Source organism: Mobula birostris, chromosome 21, assembly GCF_030028105.1.
Source record: "Mobula birostris isolate sMobBir1 chromosome 21, sMobBir1.hap1, whole genome shotgun sequence".
Classification (NCBI taxonomy): Eukaryota; Metazoa; Chordata; class Chondrichthyes; order Myliobatiformes; family Myliobatidae; genus Mobula; species Mobula birostris.
Window position 1 is genome coordinate 46,584,933 of NC_092390.1, and position 14,725 is coordinate 46,599,657.

Below are 14,725 nucleotides of genomic sequence, written 5' to 3' on the forward strand. Positions count from 1 at the left end.
CCCACCTTGCAGAAGCCACATAGACCAAAACTGAGCTTTGCTGTGAGTGTGGTAAAAGGAGAAAAATTTAACCCTCATTGAACATGCTCACCATGGCAATTTCACCCCCATAATGTTTCCACTATATTCTGCACTCCTTCTGTGAACAGCATTTATTGGATTATTTCTGTCATTTTAATGTTCCATCAAATCAACTCAATTCAGTTGCATTCCATAAATCTAACAGCCTGTGTTCCTACCTGCAGCCTTTTACCCTCTTATCATGCAAAGTGGTTTACCTCCCACCTATGACTATGATTTTCCTTGAATTGTATCTTTAGAAATAAGTTTCTTTTGCTTTTTTATCTTCATTGCATGACATTTCTATGATGCATGCAGAAAAAACCTGTAATAATTCAGTCCAACATTTTAAACATGCTCAGAAAGTGACCAGGTATTTTCTAATATGAGGGAAATTTTTGTTGGCCTTTACAAAAATTATTTATGTTTTATTTTTTTTTTATTTAAAGATACAATGCAGAGCAGGTCCTTTCAGAGCAGAGCCATGTCACTGCAGCAACCCCACAACCCCAATTAATCTAATTACAGGACAATTTCCAATAACCAATTGCCCTACCCAGTACATCTTTGGACTGTGGGAGGAAACTGGAGCACCCAGGGAAAACCCATGCATTCCACAGGGAGGACATACAGAGAGCGTACAGAATGGCACCAGAATTGAATTCTGAACTCCAAATGCCCCGAACTCTAATCGTGGTGCGTTAACAGGCACATGACTGCGGCACCATAATTCTCATAGAGCAATAACCATAGTAAAGGACAACAGCAAATGTAAAAATTCAATCATGCCCATGTTCTGTGCAGAGCTGCGGACTAAAATCCACAGGCAATGAGAGGGCATTTATTCTATTTCTTCCTGTGTGGAAGCAAAGGTTTATGTCTATAATCAACTATGGCGGAATTGCTGGGAAAGGGTAAGGTTGTAGCAGGATCTTCTCCACAAATTTCTTTATCTATTATGGTGAAGAAGGGCTTCTCAGGCTCTTCATATCTTGCATCTTGCAGCATGAAAAGCCGCTGTAATATCTTCTAATTGAAATGTTCATAAGGTCTGAATCTGCAATCAGTTTCAGTCAAAGCCGTAGATTGGAAATAAATATTTAGCCTCATTTACTTTTTAGCCGATTGGGGAAAATAAAACAGGAAGACAAACCAGGTTGGAGTTGGGCAACTGTGGCTTGCAGACATCAGGAACATACCAACGATTGGTGAATGACTTCCCATGAGAGCTTGGATGAGGGTCTTCAACCCTGGGCAAGAACAGGCCATTGCTCTACTCCAAGACACCTGAATTTAGCAAAACCTGATCTCAGAAACATCCATCCCAAAATCTTTCTAAAATCTATACTTTCAATGGCAGATAAGTCAGCACATCTGTTTAATGCTGTTGGAAGATTCGAAAGATCAAGTTCTTATGAAGGAATTTGAGGGAGAAAGCATGACTCAAAAACTCTTAAATCATGCCAATCCATAGATAAATATATGTATCTACATATCTGACTGACAAAAAAAAATTGTATTTCTTTTGTAATGAGAATGATTAATTGTATGATATTCACAAGAGCACTCATACAAGGGAGTCTGTTCTCACAGGCAGGAAACACTAGACAGCAGCTAAATACATTATTAAAACCAGGCTGCTCACCAGGACACCAATAACTTTTTATACGCAGTACACTGTAGGTTCTCATTCCTCTGAATTCATTTTAATTCTATTCATGAACAGAGAAGTGTTTGAATTAAACTGTTTAAAATCATCATCTCTTTTATCTGTTGCTCCCACTTTCTCTCAGAAGCGCGCAGCGCACCTTTTACAAATGTTATGAATACAGCAGCACATGGATTCAACAATTTATACTGTCCATCTGGCATGAATCATGTTTTAAATATTTGTATCTGTTTTTATACTCTTCGATACTGATTTAGGCACAATGCAATCAAGAATTTAGCACACATATAGACAAGGATTCTTAAAATGTTTTATATGCTGTAGATGAATACATAGATAGATAAGTAGATACTATATATATTAGGTATACAGTACACAATGAACTTTGAGTCAAATAACACCTTTCATGACCCCGGGATGTCCCAAAGCCCTTCACGGCCAATGAAGTACTTTTTGAAATGTAGTTACAGTTATAGCATACAAAATGACATGAAACTATTGCTGAAATTGGACATTAGTGCTTTTATGGTCCACAGATTAAACTAAGTGTTTTAAACTCTTTTGGAAGAGTAATGTACAATATACATGCTAACTATTATCACATTGAGGGGGAGAAAGGAGAAAGTGGATAAACAGAGCCACTGTGAAACATTCTTACTGTTTATATTCAAGTTAAATTGATTTGACACCATTTTGAAGCCAACTCAGAAGAGGTAAGTCTGCTGAACTTTGCAAGCTGTGCTGAAAACTCATGGGGTTTACTTTGGCAATATGGTTCTGGTATTATCTTTATTATAGTTTCTTAGCAATATAACATTACAAGTTTAAATTGGCTATTAATTTACCCATGTATAATGATAAGTACTGTATATTACAGGTTAGAAGTTGTAATTTACTTAAATAACTGAAAGTATAAATTCAATGTATATTGCATTGAAAAAGAATTGTGCAACTCTGTCTACTTCGGTCTGCACAATAGACAATTGAAGTGAAGTATAATAATAATAACCGTCACTGGGTCATTTTACATTACCCTCGAAATTCATTGAGTCATTTCCTGTCATGTGTGACCCTCTACATATCTGATGCAATTTCCATGACAGACAGACACAGATAAAATTACATAATTACCTGCACAGCACTCCTACTGCAGCTTATGGGGAAATCAGACCATTATGTTACTAGCACAGTTCCAAACAGTAAGCTCACCAAACCATAAGCTTACCTTTTATGCATCGCCTCCTTTCCAGCTCAGGCCCTGTAGCCGCCTATGTAATTCTTCACTCCCCACATCTGTCAGCATAGGCACCAACACCACCTCCCGACAATCTTTCTATTTCTGCCCATCACTCAGGCCCTTTGATGGGCTATGACCCAGAAACTCCAATCTCCTGAGACCCCTAATGCAAACTCAATTTCCAAATCACACCCACTATGACATACCTGCACCCCACATAATCACTTAACTTTCACCAACCTAATCACATCACAAACTCTTCCTTGAGGAATGAACCCTTCAGTCCTGATCACCCTTCACAAACCTGCTTCACTGGTGACCCCATGTCCTATCCCACAACTTTGATCTCCAAATCAATTCTTTTATTCATCCTGATCATAAGACCATAAGACATAGGAACAGAATTTGGCATTTAACCCATTGAATCTGCTCCACCAATTGATCATGGGTGATTTATTTTTCACCACACCATTCTCCTGCCTTCTTCCTGCAACGCATTTAATAATCTAGAATTTATCAACCTTCACTTTAAATATACCTAATGATATGGCCTCCGCAGCTGTCTGTGGCAATGAATTCCACAGATTAATCACCTTCTGGCTAAACCAAGTCCTCCCTATCTCTATTCTAAATTGACGTCCTTCTATTCTGAGGCTGTGCCATCTAGTCCTAGATTTTCCCACTATTGGAAAGATGTTCTCAATGTCTACTCTATCCAGCCATTTCAGTATTTGGTAGGTCTCAATGCAATCCCCCCCGCCCTTCTAAAGTCCAATGTGTACAGGTCCAGAGCCATATTTTAACCCTTTCATTCCCAGGATCATTCTTGTAAACCTCCCTCTGACCCTCTCCAATGGCAGCACATTCTTCATCAGATATGAGGACCATAACTGCTCATAATATTCCAAAAGTGATCTGACCAATGCATTATAAAGTCATGGATCTCCCTACCAAACTCTCCCACCTTCAGGTTTCAATCATGGTCACCCATTCCATTCCTGACCCCAGTGCTGATTACTGAAATACCACCTTCACGTTCAGTTCTGATCACTGATATCTGACTAATAGCCCCCTCCCCTCCATTCAGATGAACAACAATCAGAAGTCTCTATTACAGATCCTCCTGGATTATGAACACACAATCTAAAGGCATCCTTTACAAATGAACAAGTGTTTTGCAGACCAGCAGAAACAGAGGTGGATTTGACAACTTCTGAAGAGCTGCAGGCAACTTCCGACAGGTGGGTGCAGGCCTTCCATGTGACTTCTCCCCCCTCCCACCCCTCTCAAGCCACAACTAACAAACAGAGCTGGGACTTCTGAGTAGACTCATTTGCTCATTCTCAAACTGAGTCAGTGAGGCCAGATGGCAGTTGCTCATCCTGTGTCCACTTGCACTCCTGTTACAACTCTATCTGTGACCTTCTCCCAAACACTGTCATTCTGACTTAGAACAGTTTTGGTTACAAATAGTTTTCAGGAACAGAACCCTGTTGTAACCAGAAGAATTCCTACAAGATATCTTCTGATTTGTTAAAATTGCATCTCTGTGATTTTACAGGGCACATTCCTCTCTTCACCAAAAATTAGGATATTTCCAAACTATTGAATTAGTCAGAAATTTACATCTACTTTATCGCGTGTTAGAATGTGGCATGGTTTTCCCCCTTTATACTCTTTGTCTCTGCCCATACCATGACAGACAGGCCATCCATATATTAACATCATAATGGGAACATATTTCTCCTCCTTAAAAATGTGAAACTTCTCACAATCATTAATTTGTCTTAATTATATATTTATAAATCTTAGGCCAATACTGTGATGATTATTACGTCTAACTTTGTATGATAGTCAGATTAGACGGAACATTATAGTAAAACTCCCATCATCTAGAACATTTAGGACTTTGGTGAATTCAGACTTGTGGATTTTCCAGACTATTGGAGTTTACTTGTATTGGTATGTCAACACATTTTTATTCAGATTTTTGCACAATGTTAAAATTGTCGGGAAATGTAGAGAAGGCCTATTTCAAAAGCAGAGCTGCGGAGAAGACTTAGCTGTGAGCAGTAACTTTTGCAATGAATTGCAAACTAACAAACTATAAAGATTATGGCTGAGGGCTGGGTTTAAGTAGGCTGCAGGTGATGAGTTGGAAACTAGTGGCAGGTGATTCCTGTTAGCTGAGTGGAAGCTAAGAGGACCCTGCTTGTGCAGACCTGAGAGGAATCCCTCCCCAACCATCACAGCTGGCCCATAATAGTCCAAGAAAACCTGGACGGGTCTGTTGGAATTCCTCAATAAGCATTGGATCATAAATGTAACTCAAAGGCACTCAAATTCCATCCTCTGGGCCATACCCTTCCCAGTCAACCAGATACTGCTCGCCCCATCCATGACGATGTAAATCCGTCAATCGGTGAACCATGTACACTGGATCACCTTTCACTATCCTAGGTTCTATGGGTGCAGTCTTAGGTGGGTTGAGTGCTCTTGCGGAAGGTAAGTGTGATCCTGAGGGATGGTGACGGCTGAAAATGGTAAGTGACTGGTTTGGTGCTATGAGTAATCTGGAAAGGACCAATAAATCGGGCAACAGCGTGTGGGGCAGATCTTGGGTGGACAGCGAGATACAGTTCCCAGGCCAGAAAGGTCTGGCTGGGCGCCAATAGTATTGACGGCAATAGTCATAGTTGGCAGCTAAGATGGCCCTCCGTGTCCTCCTCCAAGCATTCTGGCAGTAACAAACCAGGGTCCTGACAGATGGGACCTCCACCAATGGCACCTCTGCAGAGAACAACGGGGGGGTTGGTAACCATGAAGCACTTCAATGGGTGATAGGTGACATAAGCATGGCAGAGGAGGCATGTAGATTGTGGGACAGCTCACCCCATGTGGAAGGGTCAGAGGCAGCAAAGCATCACAGAAACATCTCCACTTGTTCTGCCGATGTCAGCCAGAGGACAAACTCACTGAAGTGTGGAGGAGGGAGCAGAAGGCTTCCCAGAAGCAGGAGGTGAACTGTGGACCCCTGCCCGACTCAGCGTCTTGGGGAGAGCTTTGGAGGTGAACTACATGTTGGAGAACCAGGTCCACTGTCTCAGCAGTAGGAAGAAGCTTGGGGACAGCAAAGAAATGGGCTTCATTGAGGAACTGGTCTTCTACTGTCATGGTCACTGCAGCCACACTGGAAGCTGGAAATCTGGTGATGAAATCCTTGGCAATGTGAGACCATGGGTGTTGAGAGACTGGAATGGGCAGCAGGAGCCCAGGGGACAACTGGTTGGAGGAGTTGGACTGGGCACGTTCAGGGCAGGCAGTGATGAACTGACACGGTGGTGGGCCATCAGAACCCAGAGTCTATCATGTATCTCGATGGCTAGAGAAGGATGGAGACTGGGCCCACTCATGTGCCTCAGAGTGCATGGTTGCCAGTTGTCACATGTGTTGGCGAGAGCAGGCTCATGCTGTAGGGTCTGACGGATCTGGTTCTCAAGGTTCCAGATGACTCAGGCCAGGATCTGGGAGTATGAAATAATGGCTCATACTGTTGTGAGAGGGCACCCATCTTAGTGCTCTTGGAGCGGGGTTGATAGCAGATGGTGAAGTTGAATTGCTTGAAGAGGGCCCAGCAAGCCTGACATGTTAAATGGATGTGAAGTTCTGGTGGTCAGTCCAGGTCAGGAAGGACTTGATGCTTCTCATCAGCCAATGCCTCCTTTCCTCCAAGGCCCACTTAATGGTGAGTAGATCCCTTTCTCCTACTCCATAATATCACTGCGTAAAGATGAACTTGTGTGAAAAGAAGGCACAGGGATGTTGCTACCCATCCAGTCCTCGCTGGGGGAAGATAGTCCCAGTGCTGACATCAGATGCATCCCTCTCTACCTCAAAATGTCGAGAGGAGTTCAGATGTTGGAGAATGGGAGCGGGGATGAAGTATCCCTTAAGCTCCTTGAACATATGGCCTGCGGCAATAGACAATAGGTGCAGGAGTAGGCCATTCGGCCCTTTGAGCCAGCACCGCCATTCACTGCGATCATGGTGATCATCCACAATCAGTATCCAGTTCCTGCCTTATCCACATAACCTTTGATTCTGCTATCTTTAAGAGCTCTATCCATCTCTTTCTTGAAAGCATCCAGAGACTTGGCCTCCACAGCCTTCTGGGGCAGAGCATTCCATATATCCACCACTCTCTGGGTGAAAAAGTTTTTCCTCAACTCCGTTCTAAATGGCCTACCCCTTAGTCTTAAACTGTGGCCTCTGGTTCTGGACTCACCCATCAGCGGGAACATGCTTCCTGCCTCCAGCGTGTCCAATCCTGTAATAATCTTATATGTTTCAATAAGATCCCCTCTCAGCCTTCTAAATTCCAGAGTATACAAGCCTAGTCGCTCCAATCTTTCAACATATGACAGTCCTGCCATCCCAAGAATTAACCTCGTGAACCTACGCTGCACTCCCTCAAAAGCAAGAATGTCCTTCCTCAAATTTGGAGACCAAAACTGCACACAGTACTCCAGGTGTGGTCTCACCAGGGCCCTGTACAGCTGCAGAAGGACCTCTCTGCTCTTATACTCAATTCCTCTTGTTATGAAGGCCAGCATGCCATTAGCTTTCTTCACTGCCTACTGTAATTGCATGTTTGCTTTCAGTGACTGATGTACAAGGACACCTAGATCTCGTTGTACTTCCCCTTTTCCTAACTTGACTCCATTTAGATAATAATCTGCCTTCCTGTTCTTACCACCAAAGTGGATAACCTCACATTTATCCACATTAAACTGCATCTGCCATGCATCTGCCCACTGACCCAGCCTGTCCAAGTCACCCTGCCTTCTCATGACATCCTCCTCACATTTCACACTGCCACCCAGCTTTGTGTCATCGACAAATTTGCTAATGTTACTTTTAATTCCCTCATCTAAATCATTAATATATATTGTAAGCAGCTGCGGTCCCAGCACTGAACCCTGCAGTACCCCACTGGTCACCTCCTGCCATTCCGAAAGGGACCCGTTAATCGCTACTCTTTGTTTTCTGTCAGCCAGCCAATTTTCAATCCATGTCAGCACTCTGCCCCCAATACCATGTGCCCTAATTTTGCCCACTAATCTCCCATGTGGGACTTTATCAAAGGCTTTCTGAAAGTCCAGGTACACTACATCCACTGGCTCTCCCATGTCCATTTTCATAGTTACATCCTCAAAAAATTCCAGAAGATTAGTCAAGCACGATTTCCCCTTCGTAAATCCATGCTGACTCGGACCGATCCTGTTACTGCGATCCAGATGTGTCGTAATTTCATCTTTTATAATTGACTCCAGCATCTTTCCCACCACCGACGGCAGGCTAACCAGTCTATAATTCCCTGTTTTCTCTCTTCCTCCCTTCTTGAAGAGAGGGACAACATTAGCCACCCTCCAATCCACAGGAACTGATCCTGAATCTATAGAACTTTGGAAAATGATCACCAATGCGTCCATGATTTCTAAATCCACCTCCTTAAGTACCCTGGGATGCAGACCATCAGGTCCAGGCAGTAAACAAGATTGTCTTTGAGATAGGCGACTTGGTGCAAGAGGTGAGGAAAGCTACAATTTGGCCGTAGTTTCTGATGAATTGATGGTGGAAGTTGGAGAAGTCCAAGAAGAGTGCTGTAGCCGTTTGAGAGAGCACAGTCGGGGCCATTCAATAATGGCATGCACTTTCCCTAGGTCAACGGTTATGCCTTGGGGTGAAAGAACATAATCCAGGAAAAAAATAACTGGGATATGAAACTGGTATTTCTCCACCTTGCAGTAGGGTCAATTTTCAAGGTGACACTGAGGGACTGACCGGATGTGACAGATATGGTTTTCGGGGTCATTAGAGAAGGTGAGGATATCAACGATGTAGATGAACACATACCTGTGTTGCATGACTCGGAGGATCTCATTGATGAAGACTTGGAAAATGGCTGGACTGTTGGAAGGTTCGAAGAGTAGCACCAAGTTCTCACAGTGGCCAGTGGGTGTTATGAATTCTGTTCTCCACTCATCTCCCTGGCAGAAGCAGATCAGATTGGCCACACTCCGTAGATCCAATTTGGTGAAGATCAATGTAGTGTGCTGAATGCGCGATCCATTAAATGAAGAGGGTAGCAGCTCTTAATGATGATTTTGTTGAGTCCACAGTAGTCAATGCAGGGGTGAAGACCCCCATCTTCCTTTTTAACAAAGAAGAATCCTGCACCAGCTGGGAACTGGGATAGTTCAATAAAGTTGTGCTGTAGTACTTCAGTGATGTAGTCATTCAAGACTTGGGTCTCAGGAGGGGAAAGGGAGAACAGAACAACCTTGTGGAGGGGTGGTGCCTGGGAGAAGGTTGAACACACAGTTGTGTGGTCCGTGAAGCAGTAGGGTGCTTGCTTCCCTTTTCAGGTGATAGCTCTGTCATGGTATTCCAGTCGGAGCTTGTTGAGGTCAAGAGTTTCCTCTGTCTCCACAGACTTACAGGGTAAAGTCAGCTGAGAATGCAGGCTCATGGGTCCCCAATTCGGCAGTGATCTGGATGGCCAGGCTAAGTGGGGATCATAAGTAGAGAGCCTGGGGCAGCCCAAGATGACAGGAGTGGCAGGTGAGTCAATCAGAAGGAACTGGATGGACTCATGCTGCTCTCTACTGCTCACGTGCACAGGACATGTGCATGCCCTGACTATCTCAGATCCCAAGGGATGTCTGCAATAGCCACAATGCAGAAGGGGTGAGAGACAGGCTTGGTAGGAAGTCCAAGCAAGAGTATGGTCCAGAAAGTTGCCTGCTGTGCTGGAATCCACCAGTGCCTCCTGTGCATGCAGAGCCATCAGGATTTGGAGGAGGACAGAGAAAATGAGTTGAACTATGGTGCTGGACCAAGAGGTCAGATAGAAAGCCCTTCATCTCTACCTGGTGGAGCAGCATTCCAGGACGCAATGGATATTTGATGTGTGGGTGATCGTCAACTCTCTACGTGTTGTTTCTCCACATTCTGGGGAGGTTAAGGGTATTCTCCCTAATAGTCTGGGTTCTGAAAGTGTTAATGATGAGGATCCTGTAGCCTGAGATGATTCTGGGAATTGATCTAGGGTACTGGCTGATGATCTGCAGGGTCATTCCAAAAGACACCTCAATTTGGAGAGCCAGAGTGATGAGGCTTTCGAGGTTGGCGGGCATCTCCCAGGAAGACAGCTCATCTTTCATGCACTCCGAGAGGCCATGCTGTGATGGACCAGCAGTGCTTCTGCATTCCAATCACAGTCTGAAGCAAGGGTCCTGAATTCCGACAGCGAGCGTGAGCCTTGACGCTGGTGATGCATCAGATACGTTGCCCCTCTTCCACCTCCCAGATGGTCAAAAACCCAGCACAGCTCGCCGGTGAATTCCTCATATGTATTGGAAATGGTGGTTTTATCGTCCCAGTTAGAGGAGGCCCAAGTCAGAGCTCAGACAGTCAAGAGAGAGAGGACCAAGGCAATCTTGGCTCAGAGCACAGAAATAGCTGGATCTTGAAGTGTGAGCTACACTCAAACAGGAAGTTGCAGCATCAGGTTAGCGATCTGGCCAAGTGCTTGGGCACCAGATTCCAGGGCTCAGGGGAACTGTGACGGGGTTCTGGATTCAAGACAGAGTTGGAAGATGGTAGTGAGTAGATGGTCAATGCTTTCCTGTTGCTTCTGGATCGTGTGCTCATGTCAACGAATCACTTCCTTTAGGCAAGCGTACTCTGAAGGGTCAATAATTGGTTCACTCATCCGGCCAGGAAATGTCGAGGAGGCTCGACGGGGCCAGAAAACAAGGGAGAACAGATACTAAACTCATAGGCAACAAGGTAACTGAAGGCTGGGAGGGGCTGACTAGTTTGTATGAATGAACAAAGATCGTTCCTCTTCTTCCTGTCAAGTTTAATGGTGTTTGAAAGAGCAAGATAAAGTGCATTACCGCCACCTACTGAGTTGGAGTGTAGAGCAAAGAGGCAGGAAGTATATCCACTAAATTACACCCCACCAAAAAAACCTCAAAATATTATCAAAAAAGTCTAGTACTTTTCAGAAAGTCAAATACACAATTTTATACATTACAATGGCAGTGATATCCTAACAACTTCCCACTTTAAACTCTGTCTGCACTAAGATCTCAATTTAGCAATTAAACATTTCTTTTCCACATCAGAGGAACTGCATTCTTACAATATATGCTGCACCATTTCTTGCAATCCCAACAAATGTCCATATCATGCATATTAATTCTGATCAAGGAAGTATTCAACCTATTATGTCCTGGAAGTATAAATTTTCCCTCCTTTTATACCCATCTCCCAGTTGAGTTCTCACCATCCTCTGAATGTTATATAAATGCCGTCCTTTCTTTTCCCTGTGCCACCTTTGTTGCCACAGTGATCAAATAGACTTTTTGATTATGGCTTTCATCTGCCCTCATGCAAAGGCACCACTACATTTATATTCTTAACCTTACACGATTTCTTGGCAAGAATATCTTTCCACTTTGTTTCCTTCAACCCCAACATGGGCAGGAACCCATTTAAAATATATACACACACATAAACACAGCAGCCTCAACAGATTTTGTCCAATCTCAAGAAGAATGTATGTTCTACAATTTGAAATGCCTGTTTTAATAAATGTCAAGGCCTAGAATGAATTGGAGCACAGAAGTACATAATCAGGACATACTTATTTGGCCCATTCCAAGGCTAAAATGAGAGCAACCATCAGACATGAATACTGATACTTTATCTGATAATCTTCTTTTAATAGTCGCTGAAATTTTGGAACATCAACAGCAACACTTGAGCGACCTGTCACTGGAACTTTTGGATCTCTTTGTAGATATGTAAGTAAGAATCCGTAATATCTGCCCTACATATATTACTGAATTTCCCATGTCACTGATAAAAAATCACTCCTCATCTTGATCTTTTCCTGAAGGCCCAATCAACCACAGGCAAAGGGTAAACCATGGATGAATGACAGAAAGGGGTACACTGGGGCCATAATCCACATTAAATACCTCAAGATTTTGTGTCCGTTCATTTTCCACTCCCCAAAACTGAGGACCTTACAAATGCAGTGCTCTCAACACTATACTACTGTGCCAATATCAGTTGACCAACTTCATGTCCTCTTCCGTTAACCCAATAAACCATTGCTGACTATAACCTGCATAGATATAAAGGTACTTCACCCATTTCTACCACTAATGCCAAAATTGGAGATGATTTAATAGCACCACAACATAATCTCAATGTTTGACCTTGAACTTTGTCTAGGGTCTTTAAGACCGATGGTGAGGCTAACCCATAAGCAACAAACCCATAATCAAAGGCAGATTTGACTGAAGCAAAGTACATTTGTTTAAGTGACCTCCTACTTGCACCCCAATCACTCCCAAGTGAGCACCTGAGCACATTAAGAACTTTTTTACACTTCTCTCGAATTTTATTTACATGCACTTTCCATGTTAGCCTTGTGTCCATCCACATACCTAGAAATTTTACCACTGACTTTTGCTTAAGAGATTTACCATATAACTTGACATTAGCTGTGGGTGTAAAGTTCCCTTTAGAAAGAGCAAGGATTGTGGATGATAGGTTTAAATAGGCTGCAGGTGATGAATTGTAAATGTGTGGCAGCTGACTCTTGTTAGCTGGGTGAAGACTGCATGTGAAGACCTGACAATAGTAAATTTTGCAGTGCAGGAATGGGAAAATATTGTTGCAAAAATCACCTGATAGACTGACACCAAACTGATAACAGATTTTCAGAGTTCTGCTGTAATTATCTTGTCTATTTTTCATGTAAACGTTCTTAATATTTTTATATAGTTGTACCTCAATTCAGTATGAAGTAGGCTTTAAAATATATTCAATAAAATGTACATAAACATTGCTTCAGAAGTTTTGATGTCATCTCATACCAACAGTTCTATAATAGCCCTATCTTTTGTAGTATTCGTGTACTTCAATTAATTGTTTCTGGATTTGTCTTTCACTTTTATTGCCAATTGCTGAGGTTCTAAATGTCGCAATTGTTTTCTTTTCTGAATGTAATCAAAATCAATGAGTTCAAGAAGTGTTACCAATTGACCACTCCATTTTCACAACCTGGATGTTCTTCTCAGAACAGCAACCTTTCATGCGCCTGGTAGCTTTCATTTTTGTTTCTTATGTTGAACTCAGAAGTCCTTGACATCTCACACTGCTGATGCAGGAGCATTGAGCACACACACAGCAACAAATACCTACAATCCTTGGCACTCATCAGCAAAAGCAGTGCTCTATCACTCACCCTTGGACTATCAAAGATCACTTGTTTAAAGGTGAAAAGCAACGTCCTTTAACCGCTAAACCTATACCTTCAGATGTAGTGTCAGTATATGTAAAGGTATCACATTCATCCAAGTACTTCTTTCTTGAATCGATTTCCAGAATTAAACTACATGTAATCAGAAAACAACTTCTAATGATTCATTGTTAAATACAACAGATCCATCCCTAAATCAGCACTGGCATAAAGCTTTATCTCCAGAAATATGGGTATCTGACCAAACCACAATTTTAGCAACTTTTCCTAACTTGCTATTGAACTAACTTTAGTCTCTACAGAGGAATTCGCAAGCAAAAGAATTACAACTTTTTATTAAGCTTGTTATTTTTGTATTTGTGAAAAAAACATATTCATGGCAAACCAAAGATGACAAACTTCCATCTATAATTTGCAACTGGTCAGATGTCAAACCTTTATTACTTCGAGGCATTCGACAAGTCAAAGGTCACTTTTCCTGTTTGTTGGGGCAAAGTCACAACCAACTCATATTGCAACATTACATGACAACAGAATGTTGCTTTGTAATGCTACGTTACAAAATAAATTACAATAGATTTTGTCAATGTGTTGTGTGGGTAGATTTTGTTTACATGTACTCTTTGTTTCTTGGAGGTCTCAAAGACCAACAAAAAAAGAAAGAAATATTTAGATAGATGTGCTACTCTTTTGGACATGTTAAAATTATTTTTCAAGATAAAGCCAGTTTTCGATCTCAGGTGTATGATTAAAATCAATTAGATCACTCTTCCGATGTCAGCTGCAAGATTCTCCTGACAAATGAAATTATGCTAAAAAAGTGTTCCCCTTGCTGTTCAGCTCTGTCTTTGCATCATTCACATGCACAAATGAGATTAAAATTTGCTGCTCTGGGATTTCAAAAGGATATTTTCCATAAGAACATGAAAAATACTGGGAACCCTGTGTAAGTAGACTTTATATTCTCATGTGGTATGGCTCGGTGAATTCTGACTGCCACCGTATGTTCCAGATATTCATGAACTAACAAAAGACAAGCCAAGGAATCATAATTCCACACTCTAATGTTTTCATAGTTTGAGTTTTTTTTAAATGTATTAATAATTTCTAGAAAAGGTCTTGCTCATCCTATAGAAGTTTCTCAATTCTAATGAGTTCTTGTACATTCTTTTGTCACGGGATTGGATTTATTGGGAATTTTCAAATGAAGTTATATTTCTTTGAACTTTATGAATAGCAATTGTCTGTTCCCAAGAGAAAAGCTAAGCCCAGAAGCCACCAGAGGGAGCTTAATCTCAAGAAAACATCAGAAATGGAATCAACAACCTTAAGTGCCCGTAAATACACAATTTGTTTATTCATGCTGTAAATATTTTATGGCACAAAATGGAAACAATGCACAGTCTCAGGTTAA